This window comes from Bos mutus, chromosome 28, assembly GCF_027580195.1.
Source record: "Bos mutus isolate GX-2022 chromosome 28, NWIPB_WYAK_1.1, whole genome shotgun sequence".
In the NCBI taxonomy this organism is placed as follows: domain Eukaryota; kingdom Metazoa; phylum Chordata; class Mammalia; order Artiodactyla; family Bovidae; genus Bos; species Bos mutus.
This window is the reverse complement of record NC_091644.1, coordinates 13,967,687-13,986,138: the sequence shown is the minus strand read 5'-3', so window position 1 is coordinate 13,986,138 and position 18,452 is coordinate 13,967,687. Positions and strand designations below refer to the sequence as shown.

At 44.1% G+C, this 18,452-nt stretch overlaps 1 protein-coding gene and 1 non-coding gene across 2 annotated transcripts in view; both read left to right on the top strand.

The window, feature by feature from the left end:
* LRMDA (leucine rich melanocyte differentiation associated) overlaps positions 1–18,452 on the top strand; it is an 861,351-nt gene that overhangs the window by 163,385 nt on the left and 679,514 nt on the right. The gene's annotated exons all lie outside the window — the stretch shown is intronic.
* Positions 11,198–11,269, top strand: TRNAC-ACA (transfer RNA cysteine (anticodon ACA)). Its single transcript has one exon. It is a non-coding gene; the product is annotated as a tRNA-Cys (tRNA).

Sequence of the window (18,452 nt, the reverse complement as noted above, 5' to 3'; positions counted from 1 at the left end):
TACAGTTGAGTAAGAATGGTATAATTACTGATTGTATACCAGAAGAGGACGTATTTATGAAATGACTTGAAAAAGCTTGTAATCCCTTCCCGTATTTTGAATAACTAATTGCTATGTCATTGTGGCATATTTGCACCACAAGAGTTAAGTCTGTCAAACGTTTCCCTCCGAAAACCTTGTTTTAAGGGATTTCTAACTTGGTCGTAAAAATGTGCTCCAAGTTGGAGCTGACTTGATGGCAGTCTGTGCTTGGAACAGTTGATTTGAATGGTGCCAGTCAGAGTTAAATTACAGGCTGGGAAAAAGGAAACAAATTTTTTGAAAAGGAGGTGTTTATGGTTCCCGGCTCCCCTAAGTACTTCTTGAGGATCAAAATAGCCTCTTTAAAATAAATTGCAGACCATTAGTACACGATGGAGGAAACCCCTTTGAGACTGGGTTGGGGGAGGGTAAAAGCAAGGGGAGCTGACTTAGGCCACTTTCCAGTAGTGTGAAAACAGCATACCCTACGCATGCATCAACCCCCTGGAGCGGCCTGTGCACACGGATGGCGCCTCCCGTACCCACGAAGGACGATTCTGTCAGGCTGAGTGGACATCTCCGCAGACCCATTCTAACTCAATCCTAATGGGCATTTGAGTGTTGTGGAACAAGTTTCCCCCCTGCCCTACCTCTGTGTTTTCTTTTTAAATAAGCAGAACACTGTCGCCTGTCTGTTTTATGCCCAAAGAGATCATAAAGGCGTCCTACAGAAGACCTCAAGTTTGTCCTGTTTGCTGAATAAGAAAGTACCTTTTTGATAAGCATGTTTGTCCAGAAATCTCCCCATGTCTCATGCCTGACATTCAAGCCAAAAAGGTAGCCCTTGACTAGGAATACTCAGTTGATACCTTACCTAGAGCTTAGGTATCTTTCCTTTTGGTCAGCAGTGGAAACTTCAAGATAATGAGAAAAAGAAAGAAAGGGAAGGGGAGGCAGAAAGTGGTGTGGAGGGTGGTGGGGAGAGGGAGAGAGATTGCTTCTGTTTCTGTGTCAGTCACCTTGAACCCCACTCATCTTGGATTACACCCTCTGTTCTCTAGCCCCTGTGGTCAGTGGAAGTGAGACAGATTTACAGTTTGTTTTGTTCAAGTCAGATTGTCTTTTTTTTTTTAATTTCACTTATGGCTTAATGATACTTTTTTTTTAATGGAGAAAGCTAATTGCATTGGTTTCTTCAAGAGGCATCACTTTAAACAATCCATCCTGATTGTGAAAACAAATACATGCCTGACTTATTTTATTTATTTTCCCCCCCAAACCTAAATTAGGATAAAGCCATTTTGGATAAGAAGACATGTGTGTTTCTTTGTCACATCTTTTATCATCACGACTGCTTTTCCAAATAATACAACTTGTGACAAATGTGAACATTAATTACAGTTAACAAAGAAATGTCATGTGAAGGCTTCATAGCGGGGCGGTGTGTGGGGGGGAAGTGGAGAAGAAGGAAAAAAAATCAGACAGTCAATGAGATTACATCTTGTAACAAGCTTCAAGTCAAAGTGCAAAAGTCAGAAATCAAATACCATCAGTTATCAGATTATGTTAATGATTCTAATGAAAGCTTCTGGTATTTTGTTCAAGAATGTGTTGCTATAATGGTAACTAATAGAACAAGGGATGCTGATTGCCATGAATTAATTAGAACTGACTGCTGGAGTTTCCTTTTTATTTATTTATTTAAATATTGGCAATCTGTTTAGAACCCGAGGTTTTTCTGTGGTCCTTTTCTTCCCTCCATAAGTCATTAGTTGTGAAGTGAGAAGGTAATTGCGTTTTCTTATACATCAGGTACCCCTCCCCAGACTTTTGGCCCAAACCAACAGCAGACAAATTAAACTAAAGGATGGACATGAATATCCATGCACAGGTCCATCCCTAACATTTGTGGAGCTCAGGGTGAGAGTACAAATCAAGTCCCTTCCCTTCTCTTTCTACTCCTAATTTCATTCTCCTCCATGGGAGGCCTTGATAGATATGCATCTGGACACCCAGCTTTCCCACCCTAGTTGCATCCACCAGCTGCTGCTGTTTGGCTATTGCTTGGACTTAGGGGCACAGCCCCTGGTGGTACCCTCCACTGTCGGGAGGTAGGACCCAGAGAAGAGATCTTTGCAGGCCCTGGAAAGATGCTCAGGGATATTTGTAAAGGGAACTTGGAGATTTTATGCATCTGTCATGTGGTTTATTAACTGGGTGATAGGCTGTAGATTAGAATAGCCCTAGGCCATGGACTCCTTGTCTCATAGTGGTAGGGAGGGTCATAGCAGGCCTTCTAAAGTGGTTGGTCTAGGTAAAGGGCTCTTGTTACTTGGATCTAAGAGCAGTATTGCTCATGTATATTCCATGCTTTTGAGTGCCTGAGTGTGTACATCTGGAGCACTCTGTCACTGGAGTCTCCTTTATCCTCTGTTGTTGTTTATTTCTTTATTTCTTCATTTATTCAGCGTCTGTTCGACACTTACTGTACCAAGCTCTGGAGACAAGAGAGAAAAATGAGATCTCCATTGTCAAGGATCTGATAACTTTTCAAATTTGTAGCTCGTAATAAGTACTAGACAGAGATCTGTTGAATGTTCCTGGCCATCCAGGTCTTACTTGTATCCTGTTCTTTCTTATGCTTCTTTCTTCCCTGTCATAGCAGCAAATGATTATAGATTCTGTAGAGGAGAATTGAGGAGCAAACACCTTGAACTTAGGAGAGGTGGCTACCCCAGCTTCTCCCAGTGGCATTTGGGCATGGTGTACTCTTGGCCTCCTTTGGCAACCCTCCTCCCCTAGTCCTTCAGAATTCCCACCATCTAGCCAGAGACATGCCCCCTCAGAATCTAGAACAGAAGCAGTTAAAAGGAATAATCTGGTGGAGGGCATCCATCCCTCAGAGAGTCTTCTGAGCTGTTCTGAAACAGCTGGACCCAAGGAGCTGTTCTAGCTGACGACCCCAGGCAATCCCCGCCTACTTGCCACAAGGTCCTTTTGTGGGGCTCCTGCCTGCAGAATGAATTGCATCCAAATGAATATATCTTGTTTGCATGTGCTTGTTAAAGTCACTCTCTGTATTTAAATCACTAAGGACATTTCCTAGATCTTTCACCATGGAGTGAAGGTGGTCATTATCTAATGGATATTGACAAGCTCGTGCTCTTAGAAAACTAACCATGACATCTGGGTGACTGAGCGCAGGTCAGTATCAAAGCTCTCACTCTGGGTGTTGGGAAGCCCATCAGACTGTGCTGAATTCCCTTTGCTGGCTAAATTGGTACATTAGGGTAAAAACGATTTCCACATTTGCATAGTTGATTTCATTACTATCGCCATTATTGATGCCCAGCTCCTCTGAAAGAAAGGAGCCATAAAAGCAAATAAAATCACTTTGTGATTCCATTATTGGATAAATTACCACATTACTGTCTGCGTTTCAGGGCTAAAGCCATTCCCCACATTTGCATAGTTTATTTCATTATCATTATTAATAACAACAACAATAATAATGATGATGACTAGGATCCTTGAATGAAAGGAACTAGAAAAATGCCACAGCCTGGAGCAGTCTTTATGGACTAGCCTGGATCACTAAGAGTCCCTTTATCTGCTGTGGAAACACAGCTACTTCCTGGAGTGAACCAAAAGCTTTTCACAGACGCCACGTGAAATTGAACTTGTGGGGCTGGCTTGCTGGTCTGAAGAAGTGGCTGGTTACTCATTGTGACTACTGAAGATTGAAGTTGGGAGTCCTTGCTTAGTGACTTGTGTCCCTTTAGAAATGGTGCTCAAAATGTACAGAACCTCAGCCTTCTTATCAAGGGAATGGGCATTATGATGCTTGCTTTGCAGTGAAGAGCAAAGGAAATGGTGAATGTGAATGGATTCTGTAGAGCATGAAGCTGTCCACAGGTTTCAGAGACTCATACCCTTATATTGAACATTGAAGTGGCCGCTGTGGCTGGCATGCTCTCTAATGCTGTGTCTTAGCGACAGGAGACGTCCTACTTGGTCCCTTTGGCTGGGAGAAAGCTCCAAATCCTTCCTTACCTCTCTAAACCATTATCCTCTACAACAAGTAGGGAGAGAATACTGAAGTTACCAATTGGATATTTACAGATAGCTCCTCTGGTCACAAACATTCCTGGGCTGATTGGGTGGCCTCAATAGTGCTTTTTCTTACACAGCAGTTTTCAATTATGTACATCTTTTCTCCTTGGCTGTGGAGCCAAGAAGTCCAAAGTCTTGTCTATTAACTCTGAGGTCCTATTGCGAAAGGAAGGTCCATTGGTGGCCGTCTCTGGTTCACTGGAGAATTTTCCCTCTGGTTTTGTTTTTATTATTTTATTTTATATCTGCTGCACCAGGGGCTCCAAAAAAATGAATGTGTCAGTAAAGGATTTGACAGTATGTTACGACAGTCATCAATCCACCAAGCCCTGTAGCCATAAATAAGCTTCATACGCTGCCACACTAAAGAGGACAGTTTTTCTTCTCCAGGACATTGAAAATGTCACAGCGAGGGAATTGTTTGTCCCCGTCTCCACGGCAACGCCACCAGCACTTATCATTAACTTTCACACCAAGATTTTAATCAGCGCTCTTTGCGGCCTGAGACCAAGTCAACATCAGCCCAAATTTTCAAAGCCGTTATTCTAATTATGACGAGAAAGCTATAGATTGATGAGCTGAGTTTTCTGCAAGGACTGGTGGCAGTTAATTCTCATGACCTGCGTGGCTCGGGGAGTCTCTCTTAGAGATGGAGTCTTGAAAGTTCGATTATTAGTGACAGCTTGTAAGTGAGAGGAGCCTTATCTCTCCAGAGAGTGTTGATAACTTGAGACAAGGTTTAACTAGGAAGTAGTGAGACAGTGGAAGGAGGGGAGAGCGGGGGAGAAAAGGAAAAAGAAAGTGCACACTCTATCTGCAGCCTGCACCCAGCGTAATGAGAAAATACGGACAGGCACAATTTCACAAGTTGTAAATTCTGGTAGCCTTCAGTTGTAAATTCTGGTAGAGGCTGTTTTACTCGGCTATCTGATAATGTGTGAAAATATTTGTCCCTTTGCTTCATAGGCACGGGCAAGCACTGTGTTCCAGAAAATGCATTCAAATCCCCAGCTCTGACTGCCTTGCATTGCTTTTCAGTTTCCTTTGGTCGGAGACCTCTGGAAACAAAAATGGGAATTTGCCATTGAAATGAAGCAGTAATTAATTTTTTAAAAAGACTTCTTTCCATTTCTCTTAACTGACTCTCACCCCAGCTTCTTTTAATAGTATCAAATTTCTAGAGCCTTCAGGTTTGTGATGAAAGGGTAGTTAGAGTAGCCCTTAAAAACTCTTTTCCTCTCTATTTCTGGTGTCTTTCATGTTCTCTGCCCTCATTCATTTGGTGGATGTCTGTACTCACTTCTTGGCCTTGCGTAGATGATACCTGGGCTGTAGACTCCACACCTTCTTTGAGTTTGCCTGTGTGAACTGGTGTCTGTTTCCTTTCCAGACTTAAGACATTCAGCTGAGCCATCAGTCTGATCAGGACAGGGCTGGGAGAGATGGTCACTGTGTCATTGAGGTCCCACTAGCCAAAGTTTCTTTTTTTTTTTTTTATCTCCTCATACATTCTCCAGCCTTTACCCAAGGGAGAGTGCTGGGAGGCAGCATAGTGAGGTCAGAAGAGCCTCATCTTCGATGTTCTGAATCTCACTTTTAATCCCAGAATGAGCCTCTCTTTCAAATGGTGATGATAATATTTGTCTAGCCTACTTCACATATCAAAGGAGAAAATAGGAAGTAAATTGCTGATACTTAAAGTGGTCATTGCATTAAATATATGCATACATGAGGGTTATCCGCTGTCTGCTTTTTGGGTCTGTCTTCTCTATAGCTAGAGAATGATGATGCTGTTTGTTTGATAGTTTTTCCCCAAATTATCAATATTTTCACATGTTTAAAGTGCTCACAGTTATCTCCATTATCTTTGTTAACCCCTAAGAACAGTGAGGCACACACAGAGAGGTAAAGCATTTTCTTCTGGTCACACAGCCAATTAGAGGCTAACTCTGGTATGCAGCGGTCATCTTCAGGTTCCCAGCATGAGGCTCCTTAGACCACACTGCTTACCATATTAATAGGCTGGGATTAACGAAAAAAGCAAACCCAATTAGTTTCTGTTGCAGCCCTTTTACAATCCTGTCTTGTTTCCCCGTGTGTTTATATGTATGTTTTAATAGCATTCCCTGCCTTTTATGCTGAGGTTGCTCGAGGTATGTTTATAATGGTGGCGTAATTATAATAATAAAATACAAATCCATCCACAAAGCGAGCTCATTACCGACTGGCCAGGTAAAACAAATAGGCTTGGCGCTGACGCCAGAGTGAGGCAGTTTATTTCTAAGGTGGTGCTGCTTTGAAACACAAGATGCTTTGCACTTTCAGCAAAGAGGCCCTGTGTTCTGAACATAGCTGGAGTTTGGGGTTCAAGGTCAAGCCAGTAATTGAGATGTCCGGCCGAGTTGCTTTAATATGGTCTGGCCCTTTTAATCTCTCTTTTTCCAGGGGAGAGATGAGAAGCAGAAGGGGAAATCATTCCTCCTTGTTCTATGTAGCTATTAGATCTTTCCTTGAATATCCAAGTAGGTCCTTTGGCATTCAAACTTCTGGACATAGAGTTTCTAATGTATACAAAAGGGAAAGTTATTGTTATAAATGGAGCCATAGTAGAGAGAGAGTGTGTGTTTTTTAAAATGCCTGTCTGTCCTTGTTAATTAGAAGTGCACATATTGGGAAATTAACTATGAAATACTAAAAATGATAAATTATTCCTTATTTGAAAGTATAAATTAAAGGTTTAGTGTATATAAAATTTGTCATGTTTAATTGCAAGTTCAATTAAAATTCAGGGTAATGATGATTTATACAGGTTTCTGTGTAATTTGATATTCATTAGCTTAGCCAGACACATGCTGATATTAGCTCGTTAATTATGTTTCCTTTTGTTGAAGGCAGCCTTGTGAAAGCAATCTGCTCAAAGTTTTCTAAACTCATTCTGCTAAATGAATATTTGGCAGCTGTTCATGTTATTGAGATGGTCACTGTGGCTTCATTTCACTCATAGGCAGCATCAATCATACCTTCTCTGTGACAAACAAGGGTTTCTCATTACAAACCCATTTATGAAGGTTATGGCTGACATTAAAGAGTGATTGCCTGGTCCTCTGCTGTTACTTTACAGTATCGTTGGAGTGGAGCTGCCTTTAATATCTGTGCCTCCCACATGGTCAGACTGTTTAAAACACATGGAGAGGGAGGGCAGAACCACCACCGTGGTGGCCTCAGTTCTGTTTCTGACACCACTGGCTCAGACTTGGGAATCAGAGCCTGGGTCTCAGGAGAAGGACCCAAGCCCCTGCTTAGGCTTCCAAGGTGTTCTGTATCCAGTTAATAGGTGTGCTTGTTGAGATCCACAGAAGTTCAGAGGTTCTCTTGTGGAAACACATTGACCCTGAGCAGTGGAGTTGGGCATGACTCTTGGAGCGGTAAAAGTGGAAACACTGGGCTGACTGAAGGGTGAAGGTTTCCAGAAGCAAGCATATCGACCATTATGGTGATGAGATGGAGGAATCACCAGTTAGCTGGAAAATGCTGTGTAACAGACCTGTGGCCTGTGCCTTTGGATGATTTTAAATATTTTATACACTTTTCAGAGCTGTTATCACATGATCCGCATTTTGGAAAGGCAAGTCTTGTCTTTTAGGTAACAGCATTCTTCCCCACCTGGCTATAACGCAGGTATTGTCTTTTCCTTTTGACAAGTGAGGGGAACTGAGGCATAGGGAACACGATTGCCTTGTCCATCATCACTTATGTGGATACAGAGAATGGCCAGACCCGGGGCCCTTGGCTTTCCTGCACGTCACTGTGTTGCATTGAGGCCTCTCAAAATAAAGTGCTTGTTTCCAACTATGTTTTCTCTCCCCCAGGATCCTCTTGTAGGGAGGAGCCAAACACTTAGTAAAGGGTAGGGATGTTGACTCTAGGCTGACCTGTATTTTAGTTTCAGGCCATTTGCATGCCCATGGGTAGGGAGTCTGGTTTATGATGGGAATATGCAATGGAAAGCCCTTAGGTGAGATTGTAATTTTGTGGCTCTGTAGCTGTATTTATACCCTTGCACATTTTTAAGTTGGAAATTTTTAATGACTCTTATTTATTTGTTTTTCTTTAAGAGCCATGTCTTATGCACTGGGTCTTGCTTTCAGGCATCTCTTTCTCTTGAAGTCATTGGGGAACAAAGGCTTGACGAGCTGTCCGCCAGTGCTGTCCTCTTCCTACAAAGGGACCACATGCCCTCCTGCTCTGAGTAGAGCCCCGTGACCGTAGGCTCTACGTGCTGTCTGTGCCCACCTGCCAGTAAGAGGACAGGACTCTGAGGCATAAGGGTTGGTGCAGTGACAACATGGAAAGAGCCTGAGTCACTGTGTGGAAGGCCAGCTGTTAGACACGTGTTAGATTGGGCCTTTTGTAAGAAAGAAGTAAACATCTGTTCTGTTAGGTCCCCAGACTTCACGGTTTATCTGTCACAGCAGCTCACTTCACCTTGTATGTGTACGTGTGTGTTAGTTACTCAGTAATGTCTAACTCTTTGTGACCCCGTGGGCTGTGACCCACCAGGCTCTTCTGTCCATGGGCTTCTCACTAGAGTGTGTAGCCATTCTCTTCTCCAGGGAATCCTGCTGACCCAGGGATTTGAACCCAGGTCTCCTGCATTGTAGGCAGATTCTTTACCATCTGAGTCATACCTGTTACTTTATTTATTCATCTACAGATATTTGTTGAAACTAAATCTTTGGGACCTAAAAGTGAAAAAAAAAATGTTACTATTCCTGCCCTCGGGACGTCAACAATAAAGTAAAGGAGCTATGCGAGTAGAAATATTTCACCCTGGTGTAGCAAGTGCTGTCGAATGGGTTTAAGAGAAGCATACCCTAAGAGAGAATTATTTTTTTTTTTCTGAAATGTCTCATGAAGTAGGAGATTTTAAACTTTAGTATTACAAGAATGTTTTTTCTAGATTAGATCATATGTGGAAATCTCCAATTCATAAAATAGAAATAAATTGAAGAGGCTTTGGTAGAAAATGGGGCCTGTAGCTCACAGAACCTCCCTTTGCACCCCTAGGCCTCCTCTGGGAGGTGTCCATGCAGGTGTGGAACCCTGGGGGCTATGGAATGCCACCTGAGAACCTGCGGAGAGAAACACCAGCCGTGGCACAGCGTCCTTTCAATGGTGTTTGGTTTTTTTTGCATTTCTCTAGGTTAGGGTACACAGTGGCTCTTTTTATGCAACTCTTGTCTGTAGTCAGTGGAAGTTTGCTGGTTGTTGGACGGATAGTGTTATTCCTGAACTTTTTTTTTGACAATTGCTAGCTGCTTGACCTTGGACAAATTCTCTAACCTCTTCTAACCTCCTTAGTTTCTTCATATGTGAAACAGGTATAATAATGGAATCTATCCTGTACAAGTTTTGGAGAATCAAGCAAGTTAACATACACAAAGTTAATAATATACATTTTTACCAAGCTGTCGTGTGGTGAATGTTCAACAATATTGGCTATCCCCACCCCAAGTATGAAAAACACATTATATTTGTGAGTACTTCAAAATTTTGACCAAATAAAAAAGTATACAAGAAACTAGCTCAGCATTTGGGGAATGATATTTTAGTAACAAAATGCTGTAACCTCTGATAGCTAATTTGTGATTTCCTTTTGATTCTATGCATCAAATTCATCTGATGGTTTTCTGGAACTTGGAGAGGTTGGAATTTTTCCTCACTGTTTAATGTAAGGAAGTGCATCATAGGAGAAACTCAGTTTTGTTGTTGTTGTTGTTTGTTTGTTTTGTTTTTTCTTCGTTATTTCACTTCAGCCCTCAGGCCCTTATGGCTATAGACTATGTAACTTGGAACTTTTTATTTTTAAATTTTACCACCTATGTCCTATTAATACATTTCGTCAGTGTGGAAAGCCCTCTGGTGGTCAAAGTAATTCCTCTGTGGCTCTTAGAGACAAGTGGAATAAAATAATTTTCATGTTAAAGATCTGTGTTCAAATTCTATTTTTCTCCTTTGCTGACTTCTTTGTCTAATTAAACCATAAAGTAGTTTTCCATGGGAACAGTTTCATTCTAAAGGTGTCTGGGGACCAAATAGCAGTAGGCCAGTTTCCCTGGTCCAGATGAAAATGTGTTAGTGAGGATGTTAACATTTTGGACGGTTTATGTGCTCTCACCCTGGGAATGAAAGCTAGTATCATACACTGTAACATGAGGATTCTGAGACCTTTATATTATGTTAAAGCTGCAAAGAGAAACTTGGAGATTGTCCATTTTCTAGAAAGGGAAACTGAGGCCCAGGAAGAAGTGATTGGCTTAAGATGTTGTCATCAAGAAGCGGAGCTGTGAGTCAAGGCCAGGTTTCCTGGATGCTGTTTCCTGTGATCTTTCAGCCACAGTGCTAGCAAGGTGTCATAGCTACATCAAGCCTATAAACCTCTGGTCTCCTGACAGGTCTCAAGGTGGCCCGGTCTCATCAAACTAAGCCAGACGAAGCACAGCTCATACACTGTCTATGGGTTACTCTGTCTCTGGCTTGGAATAAGACAGCATGCAGGATTTTCTTTTTCTAGTTTAGTGTTGAAACTTGGTTGGTTGTGTCAGCTGGAATGATCTGGCATGAACAATCACCCTCCGCATATCCTTGCCATTAAACAGCATTTCTTGGAAGGGATGTGCATTAATCTTGACTGTGTGCTGGCCACTGCAACTCATCATAAAGATGAATGACTGATGGGTGACCTATGTCTGGTGTCCTAGGAGGGTGGATACCTTGGAGATGCAGAAACATCTGTTCTGCTCTGAAATTGGCAAGACAAGCTGGCTTGTTCCTCCCTTGCCTGATGCAATTGCCTGAGCTTACATTATTTTTCTTTAAGGCTTTGGCTATGTCTGATGTCGGCTGGCCCTGAGGCCATTTCTTTCTGCGCCCATTGTGGCATGGTATGAGCACAAGGAAGCTGGAGGAGTGGGATGGGGGGTCCTCAAACACTTCCAGTATGTTCTCCATCCCAGTTCCTGTGTTATAGCCAGTACCACCTGGGAGCCTTCCCTGGTGGACTTCCCTGGTGGCTCAGATGGTAAAGCATCTGCCTACAATGCGGGAGACCCAGGTTCAAACCCTGGGTTGGGAAGATCTCCTGGAGAAGGAAATGGCAACCCACTCCAGTATTCTTACCTGGAAAATCCCATGGACGGAGGAGCCTGATAGGCTACAGTCCATGGGGTTGCAAAGAGTCGGACGTGACTGAGCAACTTCACTTTCACTTTCTTTCTTTTACCTGGGAGGCTGAGGTGCCAGAGGCTGTGTGAAAGCTCTAAATTCAGGGAATTGCCCGGACCTCTGTTGTGTTCCTGGATTGTTTTTCTGGATACAGATACATTTTCTTGAGAAGCTATTTAATTCCTTACACCTTCATTACTGTCTTCATGGTTAAAACTCATAGGAACAGGGTTGGTGTGTAATGCTTAAATGAATTAGATAGCATTTGTGAAATAGTAGCTAATAAAATGGGAATTCAGTTTATTTAGCATTGTCTTATTTGGGGGCAGGACTCTGAGCTAAATCACTCACTGTTCCTCAACCAGCATACACAGTTTGAGTCCCTATACTGAAGCTAGGCCCTGAGAAAGTTACATGTGGCCCCTGGCTTCATGGAACTTGAACATGATTTCCTTTGTGTGAGAGCTTCTTGCATGCCTGCTGTATGCACAGGATCCTACTGGGTGACTGAGGCTGTAGAAGTCCATGCTCTCTGGAGCAGATGCTGTCGGTCTCCCCTGTCCCCTAAAGTCTTAGAGTTTCCACGCACACCATCCAGTGACCAGCCACAAGCACCTGCAGCTGTTTGTCTAAGAGCTTACTCTGGTCACTGGAGCTCCATTGCTTGTGGGAGGGTAGGCTGGAGCTGCCAGACAATGAGTGCCCCTCAGCAGCAGCCTCACCTGCTCCAGTGATTGACAGGAGTCGGGAGATAAACGCCCTGTCTTCCTCAGCTGGGAAAACTCTGTGGCACATTCTTTTCTGTCTCAGAGTGTCCCTGGCTGCAGTGAGCTCCAGCTGGCCACCGTGGTAACTTGCTCGATAAAGCACCATGCACCACTATTCACTTCCTTCCCTTCCCTGTCTCACTTCCCTCTTCCCCCACTCCTGGGGTCACCTGCCCCCAAATATTTTGACTTGAATCTTTGTCTCAGCATCTGCTTCTGGGAGCACTTGGACTCAAGAGTCTTGCATGGTCTACAAATCCCTTTGGTAGAAGTCATGTTCTGATGAACCTGGCAGAAGATGTGCAAAGTGCTGGGGTAGAGTAGGAGAGGGCAGGATATATGGTTCCACAGAGACATCTGGGAAGATCCTTGGAAAGGTTACATCTGAACTAGGCTTTTAAGGATTGTTAGGGTTTTTGTTAGGGAGCTCTAATAAAGGGAAGGCATCCCAGGCTGAGAAAGCAGCTTTTGCAAAGGCCTAGGGGTGGGAGGAATATGAGGTGTACTTGGTGAGCATCTGGTATGGCTGTGGTTCAGAGATCATCGGGTAGGATGAGGAGTATAAGGAGAGTTACTTGGGGATCTGATTATGGGTTTGAATGTGAGGCTGACACACACAGGTTATTTTGGAGGCAGTGGTGAGGCTTCCAGTTATCTTAGCAGTGAGGGGGTAATATTGTCTTTAGGGATGAAGGAACAGGAGTAATAATACACGAGAAATAGAAATTTTGTAAATGTGAGGCTATGCTGTGACCTCTAGTTGCTGGGGATTTCAAACCGAGGGAGAGAAAGTGTTACTAATCAGAGTAATCAGGGAAATACCAGGGAAGGGGTAGAAATCAAGTTGAGTCTATTCATACACTGAATAAAGGGAAGTTAGGAGAAGGCAGTGGCACCCCACTCCAGTACTCTTGCCTGGAGAATCCCATGGACGGAGGAGCCTGGTGGGCTGCCGTCTATGGGGTCGCACAGAGTCAGACATGACTGAAGTGACTTAGCAGCAGCAGCAGCAGCAGAAGCAGGGTAGATAGCATATGCAAAGGCCTGGGGGCAGGAATGATCGGGAATCGGGACTCTTCTTGACTTTTATGGGTTCCAGGCTCTTTGGCCCCCTTCCTGCATAGAGTAATCAAAACAAATGATGTAAAGACAGATCTATTAATATTATACATTAAAACCTGTTATTTGGGCCTAAAGTTTTCTTTTCCTTCTGCTCCTAAAAGAAATGTAAACATGTTCCGTGGTCGCCTGAAGTCTCATGGGCTATCCGCAGCGTGCTCTCTGTGCCTGAGGGAAAAGTCAGCCCTGCCTGACTTCAGGGGAGCCTGTTGATTCTGTTTCTCTGAGGCTGAGCTAAGCTGTCTCACCTCTTCTCATACTACTGTAGGGTTTCAGTATTAAAAGGAAGGAAACCTCTGAGTTCGTCATCCAAGCCCCAAAAGTCCTGAAGGCACAGTTCAGGACAGCCTTTCTGGGTGCCCCAGTAGCCCATAGTCACGAAGTCCTCAGGGAAGAGTAAGGGGATGGGAAGGAGTCACGGAGCCCAAAGAGTTATGTCTGAGTTTTTGTCGGTTTAGGTCCGTAAGCAAGCTTGGATATGCTGGTCTTCCCTCTCAAATACCTTCTGAACTTATCCTTCAAGGGCTTGTCCCTCCGTGCATATGTGGACACTCTGCCTTGGGCTGCATGCCCCTACTGTGCATTTCCATGGTCAGTGGTGCTGGGGAAGCTCCTTCCTGCCTTCCTGTGTTTCTTCAGAAATGATGACAGAAAAGGGAAGGTTTATAAGTGAAGTAATATCATCTGAAAAAAGGTGTCTGCAAAAAGCAACCCTCAGTGAGAAGACTGCCCGAAGTTTTTTTTTCTTTTTTTTTTTCTTCCTCCTTTTCAAAAAATAGTCAAAACACAGGCAACACATACTTGTAAAAGGATCAAAAAAGAGAGAAAATTGCAGCTGGCGGTTATTTTCTCCACTGTTATTTGATTGCTCCTTAGCTTCCAGCTGTTGAAGTGGCGCATTTATAATCATGGGTGTTTCACTTCTCCTGGCAGTGTGTTGTGTTTTACTCCAAGTTTAAAAATGAACTTATGACTTCATTAATCCCATGTGCTGGGAAAAGAGAGGTGCAACCTTTTCTGTCATAAGATTTGCTTCCTACGGATGTACATCTCCTGCCATGTAAATGCACAAAATTAGGATTTTGGTGAGCAGGGACATACTTTAACAGATATTTTTAGTTCTCTCTCCAAAGTTAAGAAGCATAATTCGATGTGAATGTTTTCTCCAAATATCTGAGCCCCATTTTCTGGTGAGATAGAAGATCTGTTTTATTAGTACTCCCCCACCCTCAGTTATCTGTGGGGAATATGTTCCTAGATGGACAGAGGTTGCCTAAACCATGATTATACTGAACCCTATATATGCTATGTGAAGAGCTGACTTGTTGGAAAAGACTCTGATGCTAGGAGGGATTGGGGGCAGGAGGAGAAGGGGATGACAGAGGATGAGATGGCTGGATGACATCACTGACTCGATGGACGTGAGTCTGGGTGAACTCTGGGAGTTGGTGATGGACAGGGAGGCCTGGCATGCTGCGATTCATGGGGTCACAAAGAGCCGGACATGACTGAGCTACTGAACTGAACTCAACTGATATATGCTATGTTTCTTCTGATACATACACACCTATGATAAAGTTTAATTTATAAACTAGATAGAGTAAGAGAATATTAGAATTACCGGTATCACTAGTCTTATGCTTGGGGACCATTATTAAGTAAGATAAGGATTACTCAAAACAGATGCTGTGATACTGTGACAGATGATCTGAAAACTAAGAGAGGCACTAAGTAACTGTAGCTACTAGTTACCTGTAACTGTAGTAACTGTAGTTACCTGTCAATAAGTGACAGGTAGTGTACGCAGTGTGGATATGCCGGACAAAAGAAGGACTCACCTTCCAGCAGGAAAGGGGTGAGATTTCGTCATGCTACTCAGACTGTCATGCAACTAAAAACTTCAGAATTGTTTATTTCTGAACTTCTTAAGGTTTTTGGACCACGGTTGACCTCAGGTAACTGAAGTGGTATAAAGCAAAACCACAGATGAGGGGAAGTCTCTATAGTTTCTTTGTATGGATCCAATTAGCAATTCTTGTGTGTCACTTTTTTTAACAATTGAGAGAACTTGGGGTTCAGAGATTAAGTGGCTCGCCCGAGATCACAGCTTGCAGCATCAGCTTGTCGTGACTGTGTTTGCATTTCCAAGTTCGGTGTCCTTTTAGAGTCAATATGGCACCCCACTCCAATAGTCTTGCCTGGAAAATCCCATGGACCGAGGAGCCTGGTGGGCTGCAGTCCATGGGGTCGCTAAGAGTCAGACACAACTGAGCAACTTCACTTTCACTTTTCACTTTCATGCATTGGAGAAGGAAATGGCAGCCCACTCCAGTGTTCTTGCCTGGAGAATCCCAGGGATGGGGGAGCCTGGTAGGCTACCGTCTATGGGGTCACACAGAGTCGGACACAACTGAAGTGACTTAGCATAGCATAGCATAGCACGCTGCCTGACCTGGATTCAAGTGGCAGAGGCTGAGGAGATGAGTGGATAATGGAGGTGAGTAGTGATGATCTTTTCAAGAGGTTGTCTATCCCTGTAGTCCTGCAGGGCCTAAGAGAAGAATGCAGAGAGTTAGGATACCAAGCCATCAAGTAGGTGTCATGGAGGTGGCCACACTCACTATGGACATAATGAGGGAGACATTCCACCTTGTGATGGTAACAGAAAAGGCTTCTTGGAGGATGCAATATTTGAAGTAGGTCTGGAAGTAGGTAGAGTTTTTATAGGCACTGGAGTGGACCTTATTGGTGCGATTGCTGTTAATCCTGTCCAGGGGCACACAGATCTGTAGAGGAGTTCAAGGGGCTTGGCGGCTCTCATAGTCCTTTTTTCCTGCATCAGCTCTGGGGGGGATGGATGCAGGGAGCTCCAGGCCTTGGGTGTGCATGTTTGTGCATACATGTGTCCTTACCACCTCTGCCCACGAGTTTCTCCTATGGATGCTATCTCTGCAAGTACAAAGCACCAAGGAGATTAGGCTGTGGCTGTGGGGAGGGATTTCAGGCATTGGCAGCAGAGGTTCTCCAGCCCATGTGGCTCTTGCTGGAGAGGCCAACCCTGGAGCTCTGGGCTGGCAAGGCTGAGGCAGCAGAGGTGGAGATGGCCCCCACCTGGAAGCAGTCCTTGCCTCCCCAAGCCTCATCTCCAGGAGGCCACCATCTCCAAAGATGCTGTCTCGTGTCCTGTGGATGGACTCAGAGCTGCCTTAAAAGAAAGTGAAAGTTGCTCAGTTGTGTCTGAGCAACCCAACCCAGGGATTGAACCCAGGTCTCCTTAAGGAAGACTGCAAATGACTTAAAACCCACGCCGTCCCTCTGGGGCTGCTTGGCACACATCTCCTAGTCTGCCCTGCTTTTCTGAGTCTTTAAAATAAGTTTTCATTAATTTGAGCTTGCAGCAAAGGGAAGTAACCTGTGGCTTATAAATAATGGCAACAGCTTTATGGAAACACCTAAAAATCACCAGAGGCTCATAATAAGAAAGTTCTCCATCTCCAGGTGCAAAAACATGCTGGTGATTACTTGTTGAGCAAGACCTTGTCAGCTTTTTTATTACAATACATTATTGGGTAATAGTTTTAAAATTATTTATAGAAAGAAATGGAGCTATGTAGAGAATTCCATCATTTAATATGTTGTCTGTGAATCTCATTAGCCTTTTTAGCCTAGGGTTAGGAAGAAAAATAGAGAGTTGGCTGTATTTTGAAGATGGAGCTCTATATACACTTTTTGTCTGGGGGCTTGTTGACCTTCTGTTAAGTTGCTTCTTTGTGAATCTTTCTGTGTTACAGCTCTGGTTTCCATGGTATTTACATAAACCTAGCAATAGTTTGCTATTTAGAAGTGGTGGCAGGAGCTATGATCTCCTCATCCAAGGACTCGGAGCAGGATAGGATGCCGGCTCTGCAGGCCATACGTAGAAAATGTCTCTTCCAGGTAACTTATGAGTGTATAAGGCTTGTGGGGGAGCAGCGGGGACGCCAGCGCCACAAGGCGTGTGGGTGGCCTCTCCCCTGTCTCCCGGTGACAGAGGCAGGCCCAGTGTTCTGTGTTTTGGAAACCCATCCTGAGAGTTCTCCCGTACAGCAGCACAGCAGAGTCTGGATGTCAGCAGCACTGGGGTTCTGGCTTCCTTGTTGCCCTGGCCATGTTCTGTAGTTCTTGGCAGAATCCCATCCTGGGAGTGGGTTACTGTGGAGAATACAGCTCTGTCCTTTCCATGGTCTGTGCTACATGCTGACCCCACAGCTGGCTGCCTGAGCAGGCCTTGAACTCAGCTTCAGCTGACACATCCCAAATCCTCCTACTAAATGGAGGGCTAGCTTCCTGTATCCAAGGATGTTAGTGAAGTCAGATCAAGGTTGAAATTGGAATCCAGGGAGGGAATCATATATCAATTATCATTGTCCAGTGTAACATGTCTACTAGCCCCAGGCCAGGTACTAAGAGAAAGCCCTGCTGTGGAGGCAACTGGACCTGAGATCAAATACGGGCCCTGGAATGCTGTGTTTAGTCCTTCGTAGTTCACAACAAGGCATAAAACTGGGGGGAAATCTACTTTAAAAGGGTTCATTAGAAGCAAACACAGTAGAAGGCAGAAAGAGGTAACTTGGAGCACAGTGACTGTGGGTAAAGAAGCCTCTATAAGCCTCAGTGACTTTGCCTGTAGACTGGGAATAATGGTATGCTCCTCCTAGGTTTCTGAAAGGGTTTACTGAGTTAATGGAACTAAAGTGCTCAGAGCTGTGCCTGGCACCTGGGTAGCTAGTGGTGGGTAAATGTGGAGGCTCACTAGGGCCCAGTGAGTGGAAGAGCCAGGGTCTGAACCCAGGGAATCTGGTTGCAGAACTGCTGCCTTACTTCTGTGATATGATGCTGCCCAGGGCCTGGTAGACCAGATGTCTTGAACTGAGTTGTGAACAATGGCTCAAATCATGCCAGACAGAGAAAAGGGACTTTGATCTGGGGGGTGAGAGCATAGTGTAGGGGAGCATGACTGTAGGCGCCTTCCTTGGGACCAGCCTCATTCTTGTCTTTGCACACCCATTTAATTTACAGACATTGACAGACACCTGTTATATTTCAGTGCAGGCACTGGGCATAAAGGGAACAGACATGGATAAGACAGTTCCTCCCTCAAAGAGTTGGCAGTGGTGGGAGGACGATGAGGACAGTGACATCACTGATGTGGAGAGTTTATCCTACAGG